We start from the raw sequence: 9,829 nt of genomic DNA, 5'->3' as shown, positions 1-9,829 counted from the left end.
TGAGCACTGGACTAATAGTCAACCTAAATTTTATTTCCAGTTCTACCTAAAGCCTTGTGAACTTGAGCAGCTCAACCCTAACTTCAGCGCCAAGGCCAGGCGGCTGGAACAACATTTCTAGTCCCTATAAGCTTTAAAATTCTATGACTCATCAATAATTTAACCTCTCAGTTTGCTTTTCCACTGCTCTGTCTTCATTAAAAAGAAAAAAAAAAGAAAAAAAATCAGCTCCCTGCTCGACAATACTCATGTTAAAAGCAGAGAACAGCCACCTCCATTATCTAGAAACCTAGAAACCTCAACAACCTGGACACTCGGTGAAAGAAAGCAAAGGAGACCACTGATGCCACTGTCCATGCAATACAAATCTGTGCTTTCGACCTCTAAGAGAAACGTGCAGACCATCACTCTACATCAATTTGTTGAGCCTGTCAGAATTGCCTAAAATTAGAAATCTGTTTCCATAGCTTACAGGAGAAGCAAATCGAATTTGGAGATAGTGTATCTAGAGACAGGGACAGCAGCAAGAAGGAAAGGGAGTTACAAGGGGGCTACGATTTCTGCGGGAAAAAGGTAAACTTCAACAAGAAGACAATGGCACGAGGCTTATAAACCCGGGCTGCTTAAAACGGGAGAAAATAGCCCCACCTATCTCAACAGCCCTTAAGGGCATTAACGCCATTAATGTGAGTCGTGTTATAGCATAATGTAATCTCTTCTGATCCAAGGTCATATGGTTAACTAAGAAGGCAGAGAAGTATTTTAGAAATTTTTCCATTAAAACGAAAACAAAACCTTTGTCACTTAAAAAGGTAGGCTTAGTTTTTGAAAAATTCACTTTCATGGGGTAATTCATTCATTTCTAATCATGCCTAATAAATGAGCTAAATTTCAAAACTGTTGGCGTTTAATTTTTATATCTTAGTCGCATTTCAGAGAAAAGAAAGTGACGAAGGGACATGCCCCAGCTGCCAGCTGACCAAACCGAAACGGCTCGCCGCTCACCCACTGGGTGCAGGGACAAACTCCTCACTCCCTCTGCCACCGCCACGCTGGCCTCCTTCCAGACCTCCGGGCACACCAAGCTCCTTCCAGCCCCAGGCCTTTGAACATGCCGTTCTCTCCGCCTAGGACACTCCTACTGGCAAAAATTCATCTTCAAGTATCAGTTTAAATAATGTCTCAGTAAGTCCTTCCTAACGCCCCAAACTGAAAGGACTCTCATCAATTATTTTCCTGTAGTTATTTTTTTTGTTCTTGGTACTTACCATATTTATAATTACATATTTGTATAATGTCCATTTTCTCTACAGGGATCTTGTCTGCTGTGTTCCATATCAGTTCCCAGGAGCCAGTACAATGCCTAACATGTGGCAGGTGCTCAATAATCAATTGTTGAATTAAAAAATAATGATAATAGTATTGACATTTTACTGAGCACTTACATCAGGCACCACTGCTACTTTCTAGATGAAGAAGCAGGCTCTGAGAGGTTAAATAATTTGTCCAAAGTTACACAGCGGTTAAGTGGCAGAGCAAGGATTCAGACTCATGTCTGTCTGACTCCAAACTATACACTTAATGACTACTGTTTCTCCAGCACTGTGTGAGGCAAAAGTGGCGAAGGACTCCTAGTCCAAGTGTGGCCTCCACCTTCAAGGAGTTTATAACCTGGGGAATAAATATTTAATAAATGAAAGTGAATGCAAGACAGAACACTACGGTGAAGTGCTGGATTACTTAGCATGGTTGAATGCAGGAGAGAACAGGGAAAAAAAAAAAAACCAGCTAAAAGGGCATTCGGACGGGAGGAACGCTCTGAGAACAAAGATGGAAAAGCAACACAACACACGGCAAGTGAGAGAGAATGGCGAGAAGGTCATTTACCCAGAACGAAGGGTTAACATAGCCAGGAAGTGGTGTAACGTTAAAGGGATAAGCACAAATAAAAATAATTACATTAACGTTCTGGTCTTCTATGCTTCCAAGCAAAGTTTTTGAGAAGTACCCACCACATCTCATTAATATTTCTTAAAACTTCACAGAGGTCAGTAGAGCGCAAAGCTAACTGCGGCTGCTCAGTTAAAGAATGAGGGTGAAGCAGGCAAGGGGCTGTCTCAGAGCTGTCGATGTAAAACCACAGTCACCGACTCCAATCAAATAAAGCTTAATAAAGGAGAGAAATAGTTATTAAATTATAAGTAGTCTTACGTTTTATAATTGTAAGTTTTTTAAAACTGTGTAAGTAAATAACTTTATATACTTGAAACTATTCTAACCAGATGACCAGGTATCTGATGATGGTGAGATTAGTATCTTCTCCGACTCCCAGAGCGTCAGGAAAGACTTTGGATAATCTCTCCTTCACCTTACCCTTTCTGTTAACCCCAAGTCCAAGGATGTGAGTAAGATATATATCTTAATCCAGATTTGGTTCCTATGAAAACCCATAGTAATTCTCTAGGAATATGCTATGGAAAAGAAATATAAGCATATACACAAATATGTGAGCATCTAACTGGTCATGCATCAGAAGCTTTATGAAGATAATCACCAAAAGGTGACCTCGGGAAAGGATAATACACACTGAATCTCACAGTCTTATTTAATCTTCATAATGACCCTAAGAGGTAAGTATTAGTACACCCATTGTAAAGATGAAAAAACTAAGGTTCACTGAGATTAATCCATCCATGGTCACCACTGAAGTATGAATCTAGGTCCGACCTGAGATCCTGTTGTTCCCTCTTAACCACTGCCTCAAAGAACCATCACTCATATTAACAAGTTAAAATTTTGATGTAATTATGGTTAAAAAAAAAAAAAAAAAAAGAACAGACTCTTCTTACATTTCTGCCAGTCTTGACTCACTCTCATTCTCGCCGCCCCCGCCCAAGCCTGTCACCCCACCTGCCAAGTGATAAAACCAAACACATCCATGCCTCAGCTGTGTCCTTTTATGCGCATGGTCCTCTGGAGTTGGTATTTACCAGGATTATTTGGCTGACAGCTGGGCCTGGTGGACGCAGTAAAAGACCAAGAGGCTTATTAAGAAATCACATAAATCATATGTATATGGTACTTTAGGGTTTTCAAAATATTTTCTCTTCAAAGTCTCATGATAATGCACCATTTTATATGATGGGGATCTGAGGCTTAGAAAGGCTAACTGAACTCTGCTGAGAGTACTAAGACCTTTAAGGAGCAGAGAAGACCTCACAACTACATGACTTACAACTGGAGTCTATAACTGCCTTATCTCTAAAGCAAATGCATCAGTTTAAAACATCGCTGTGAAACACTTGCAAATGTAGCAGCACCATGTTGGGACATGTGTTCTACTCCCAGCTCTCGACCCATACGCAAGTCATTTGGCTTCATTAGTGAAAGCAAGAGATCTGACTAGCAAATCAGCCTAACTATGATTCAAACAGTTTAGCACATTATCAGCAAGAGTTCAAGCTTATCCTTGTTCACTACTATTCAGAAAAGTCTGTTCACGGGCTTCACTGTCTTACAGCTCTGGGTTTCTCATACCTCAGCTCATGTACTCACTTTCAACAAGACCAAGGAGTCCAGAAGTGTTCCTTGGAACGCTTAGCCCTTCAAGTGTAAAAGATGGCTGCCCTGCTCTCTACTCTGTTCTCCTATGGGACATACTCTTCCAAGACCACAGTAATGGTCACCTTCTGAAAAGATAACTCTTCTTGGCTCCCCATTTCCAACTCTGGTTTCTCCAGCTCTAGCCTTACGTCTAGCACTATCTGTTAAAACACTCTCCCCAGTAAGTCCTAACAACGAACTCCCCACTGGTACCACCCTCTCTTCCTATCCCCTCCATCCAAAGAGCTAATTTTTTTTTTCTTTCTTTCTTTTTTTTTTTTACCTCTCTATATGCTTTCCTGGAAACTTTACTTCCTCATCATACTCCTCATCAACCACTTCTCCCCAACAGAAACTTTCCATCGACCTTGCCTGAGCATGTCTTGGATTTCTCTACCTCCGTGCCTTTACAGATCCTCCTAAGAATGACCTCCATGCTTTGATTCTCTCTTCACACGGAGGCCTTCCCAAAACACATTAGAGTAGTCATGCCTCCTTCAAAAATTCTTCCAAACTCTCAGCAAGCCATCTTTGAACACCTCAGTCCTTAAGGTGGCACCCCTGCAGGCATCTTTAATGTTTAACTTTGCTTGTCACAGGCCTGGACTCTATTACATGTAATTTAGCAAGTGTTTCAATAAATGACAATAGTTTACATTTAATAAAGCATTTTGGCAAAACTTCGCATTTTCCCCTTCAACTAATCTTAAAACTGCTTCTCTAGTTAAAAAAATAAATAAGTAAATCTATGAAAGTCGGAGAAGTTGAGTGACTGTCCATGATCACAAAGCTATGAAGCAGCAGAGCCAGGACTCAGAGCTGGTCATTGAGATATCTCCTTTGAGTTTTGTACACAACACGTCTATGATTTGAATCCCTTTGACAAATAGTATGTACCAGATAAAAACCTGAACTATCCTGTCTTGGAAGTACTAAATTAAAATTTTCCTTCTCAGTTCAATTTTTCTTGGTTCTTCAAGGTGATCTTACTGTTGAATCAGACTTGCAAACTGGCTCGAGGATAATACTGGCACTTAATTTTTTAGAACATACAGGAAGAACAAAACTCTTAACAAAAGCAAGTACAAGAAAGATAGTACTCATAAGTCCTAGAAGGAAAAGAACATACATTTTCTTTTGATGAAAATAAATCAAACCAAAGAATCACACATAAGTTCTAACTAGCACAAGGTCGAGTATACTAATGGTAAGATGACCATCTATTTTCAAACACACAGGCAGCCAGGGAAAAAAAAGCCCCAGTTTTGGCAGAGTACTTGCAGGGAGGGGAAAAAACAAATTTACTGCTATGTATCTACTGCGTTTGTTTTTGGACTATCCAAGCTAGTAGTTTTGATTAACATTAGATTTTTTCGGCCAACAAAGAACGATAAAGTACTACCCCAAAAATAAAAGAGTCAAATGTCTTTCATAATTCTATGGAAAAAAAAAAAAAACACAAAATCTCTTGCTATCTTTAAGAACACTCATATTTCATTGAAGTAAGCTCTCGAGGTGGTCACAAATTACCCCCAGATGTGCAATGGTCAAGTTCAACTGTGAAGCGGAACAGCCCCAGTTTGCTTCTAAATTTGGAATCAACCAATAAACATAGTGATCACAACCTCTGGCCTCCTCTTCTCCCTTATGAATCACAAAATTATTTTAGACATTTTAAGTCTAGTCCAAAACTTCTCATGTTGTAGATGAAGAACTGAGGGCCAGATACCGAAATGCAAAACAGAAAATAAATTACATCCACAGAACACTTTTTCAGCAAACCACCACCAGCTCGGAATGGAAGATTTTGCTTTTTCTATGGTTTCCTGAGACTACGGTTGAAGGTAGAAAGGAAAAAATAGCCTCAGTCTTTGGGGGGGCGGGGAACCCGACAAAAACAAAAACAAAACCCCCACATGTCCAGCATGTATCTAATAACCTCCATAGGTTTGAAGGGTCTGTGATGAGGGTTCATTCGACACAGGTAGCTCAAAGACACATATCACTAACCCAGCTTTGTAGTCACCATTACAATAAAAAAATCTGCCTAGAACTGACTGAAATTGACCAGCTTGTTCCTTGAGCCTCATTACTCCCCAAACCCACTTACATACAGATCAGTGAGGCCACAGACAGTGGGAAGAACAAGTTTTCGCCAAGTTTTTTAAGAGTAAAATATGCAACAGAAACTAGTTACAAAGGGATAAAAAAGGAGCTGAACTCTTTCAGAAATTTACAGATGAAGTATCTATTTTACAATACTTTTAGAGCCACTGATTCATAGCCCTTTGCTAGAAAAGCTGTATTTTTAATTACATGTCAAATTTGACGGTTTTGTCTTCCTTAATACTAGCTTCTAACCAAATAAAACATCTGAGCATCATTTCTTCAGTCTCAAAACACAATTCACTTTCTGTAAAAACAGACCTTGAGGGGTAGGGGTGAATAGGAAGGGAGGGATTAAGGGGAAACGTTACCTTCCTGCTCTGCCCTCTAGACTCAGTGTTGAGCGTTGCCCTGCATGTGAGGATCACACAAGGGGAACAGGCCAACTAGGACAAAGTTGGGGAGCACAGTGTCTGCAGTCGCCCACTGAGAATCCAAAGCTTGTTGGCAAGAGCTGATTGGAAACCGGCAGAGTAGAGAAGGAGCTGTTAAGAGCCTCTGTGAACCAGACATGAAAGATCAGATCAACATAGCAGGATGGAGCCTGTTATTTTATTACAAAAATAGGCATTAGAAATTGACCAGAAGAATAAGCCTTCTTCCCACTATTTCCACAGTCAGTAGACTCAGATTTCTAATTAACAATCACTATGCACACAGTCAAATATTTGAGTCTGCGGAGAAGTCACCTAATTGTTATATTGCATTCTCTTAAAGCTATTTGTCCTACTTGGCTAGCTCTCCACCCTCACCCCAACCAAACCTCAGATGAAGACTAACCTTTGTCCAGGTAAATATACTTCATCAAATCTGCTGCTATTTCCAACTGAAATTCCCCAAGCATAAGTCATTTTAACACCACTTCCAGGTTTAAAATCTGGTCAGTATACTGCATGGGAGTAGAATCCTCATGAGGATTTTGCTCATTCTGCTCAACCAGGACCAAGAAGGCGATACTACAGAACTCCTATTTCTTGACCCCAAAATGAAAGGATGAAATAGGACTCAAGAGAAGATGAACCAGAGGGTGATGGTGGGAGTGCTGGGGAAGGTAGTATGAAGAAGAGCTGAGCACTGGAATAAATAAAGCAATCAGAAAGTTCCAGGGCAGTTAATGGCACTGACCTTCAGATTTCCAGGTATGATAAAGATCCACAACAGGCTAAGAGTGGCAGCTCCCTGAGGCCTCCAATAGGCACCTTCAGTCCGCTCAGCCTCAACCCAGCCCTGCCAGCACCAGCAAACAAACAAACACACACGTTCTTCTCGGAGCTGACAAGATGTAGGCCCCTCTCTATGGGGCCTGTTTACTTAAGAAACCAGATGCTTTGACGTTGGGGTAAAAGTTGGGAAGTAATGTGTCAAGAAGTAGTTAGTGACAGGAGCAGAGGGAGGACAGAGAATGAGCAACAGTTCCTGGCTTTACTAATCATGTTTTAAAAGTTTTAAGGAAATTGTCAAATGGTCTGAACACAGGATTGAGAAGTAAGGAAATTATGTCAGCCACCACCGAAACTCTGTCCAAGGCACTTCATCTATTTCTTTAAGTCAGAGTTTCATGCCTAACCTCAAAGGGGTGCTTACAGGAGGAATGTTTTGAAGCAATACAACTTAGCAACCAACATTAATAAAATCTTCTAGGCTTGTTCAATTTCTCTCATGTTCAAAGGTTATATATGGCATGAACACTCCAAGCACTTAAAGGAAAGAATCAGTTAAAAGTGTGGCATGAGACATTTGGAGTTAAAGGCAAAAGGTTATTTACTGAGTGTCAGAAAAGAGCTTTTATAAATACACATGCATACTTGTTGGATTCCATGAATGCAGAAGCCTGAGTTTTAAGTAATTAGGGCACAAGTGTCCTAAAACCAGAGGAATATAAAAGCAATGTCATGCTTTAGTTCTCTTTTTACTTTCTGAAGATGAGTGAAATGCCAATATGTTCTCAGAAGCCAAATAAGATTGAAACAAGGAGATTTGCTAAAACCTTCTGAAGCTTTTCATTTTCCAGTCTGAGTTTTCTTTTGTGTCTTAGCATTCCCAGAATACAGTGCATCTTGGACATCTGGAGATATTCACATACATTCTGAATTAATGTCATAACAAGCAAGTCATAACAAGTAAGAAGAGAACCAAGAACTTCCGATTTTTCCTAAGAAGTAAATCCTGTCATCTTACGAATGGCACTTTCTTAGCTGTACAAACATATATATCTCCAATAAAAAGTTTCTGTCATGCTGACATTTTTATCTCACACTGTTTATAAAGGGTCCTAAAATACTACATCTCTTCAATATAGTTCAGGATGATTTATTATGACATTTAAAAAGACAAAACTGAAAAAGCAGAATAAACTACACACAGCAATTCTCGGTTAAGGCGGTAGACCTCTTAGGCTGCTTTACTCGACCACTTCTAAAGTGAAGATTGTCAACAACGGCTCCACTTTAACCACATCTGCGTGTCCCAAAGAGGACAGGATCTATGGAGACCATGATTGATTAACAAATGCAAAAGTAGTGATTAAAAATTAGGTCACTGGAGGAACACTGAAAAAAAGCTACAAAAATCATTAGAAACAGTAACTAAATAAAATGAAACAATTAGAGGAACAGTTCTTTACACATGGACTTCGAAGAATAAGGTGTCAGATATGCTTCTGAGTAGATTTGGCCTAAGAACCCCCCGAGCCAGTTTTGTCAACCTCTTGTTATAGAAATCAATATATTACAAATGCCATATCATTGCAAAGTAACCAGGGAAGACTCTGACTAAAGAAATGAATCCAGAAGCAGCAGCAGATCCTACAGGTATGTCAACCAGGAAGAGAAGAACCTGAAATATGGGGTAAGAATGCTGTGTCCAGCTGGCTCAAAGAAGGAAATGGTTCTGTTATAAATCAAGCATCAGTGCTGTAAAGCCCTTCTCAACTCCCCACTGTGAGGTGGAAGTCTACAGGATTTCTTTTCCCCTGGTCAAACAGGGAGACTTTCCAGTACTCACATCACCCTCTCTGCACCCAACCTGTCCCATCTCTCAGCACCACCTTGGCCACCTTTAAGCAGCGGCTGCTTGGAATGCATGAATCGGAGTTATACCAGGATGCCTGTGCCTTGACTGCAATCGCCCAAGGTCCCACATCGGAGAATCCTGCAGAGGTAACAGGTATAGTCCCAGCAGAGGAAGATAGTTCAAGGGGAGACAGATTCGGCTAATGCAAATGTGGCTATTCAAGGACAAGTGCATTTAGCCACTCATTTCTGTCCCCAACTGCAACTCTCCTTGCAAGAGGAAGGGCTATAACAGAGAAAATACATTAAGTTGAAAACATGTTATGCAATGTGAGTAGCGATAATGAGATCATTAGTTCTAGAGAAAACACGAGGACGATGACCACGCTGCGCTGGAGCAAGGAGCCAGGACATTCCTAACAACTGGCTTTGTCAATCCAGTAGTGCGCAAAGGTAGAGCTGCTTGTCTCGAGAGTGGCAGGCACGGAACTGCCACAATTTAAAAAGTTTTCAAGTAGAACGTAGGTCAAAGCAGAGTGTCTGTTAGACGTGTTTCTTAACAACTGGAAACCTTGTTACAGGACATAGACTTCCTGGTCAGAGCCCGATGCCACCTTAGAAAGTCAAACCGAAGGCGTTTTTAAGAGAGAGAACATGCATAAAGTCATCCCACTTCCACGCTTGGTCCTTTACCTTGCACATGCGTGGTCACTTAACAGCTGCTTTGGGGTTTCTGACCACCCACTACCCTACCCTGGAAGTACTGACCCAGGGGCCACACCTTTCCCTCTGCGCAGCCCCAACTTCTGCAGGCACTTCAGAGGTAACTATCCCTCCACCTCCCCGGTGAGTTACAGCGTTGTCGGGTCCCGATTATTTATGCAGACGGAAAACGACGCTCGAGAGATTTTGACAACTTGGAAAAAAGAATGTCGCGAAAGGCTACGCCGGCCTCCCCTGTGACGAAAGAGCCTCGCGAACCGCGGCTCCCGGGGGCCGCGCCCCGGGCCGGACTGCGCCTGGCGCAGTTTCGGGGCCGCGGCCCGAGC

Source organism: Pteropus vampyrus, unplaced genomic scaffold (genome assembly GCF_000151845.1).
Source record: "Pteropus vampyrus isolate Shadow unplaced genomic scaffold, Pvam_2.0 Scaffold6, whole genome shotgun sequence".
Taxonomy (NCBI): domain Eukaryota; kingdom Metazoa; phylum Chordata; class Mammalia; order Chiroptera; family Pteropodidae; genus Pteropus; species Pteropus vampyrus.
This window is presented reverse-complemented; position numbering follows the sequence as displayed.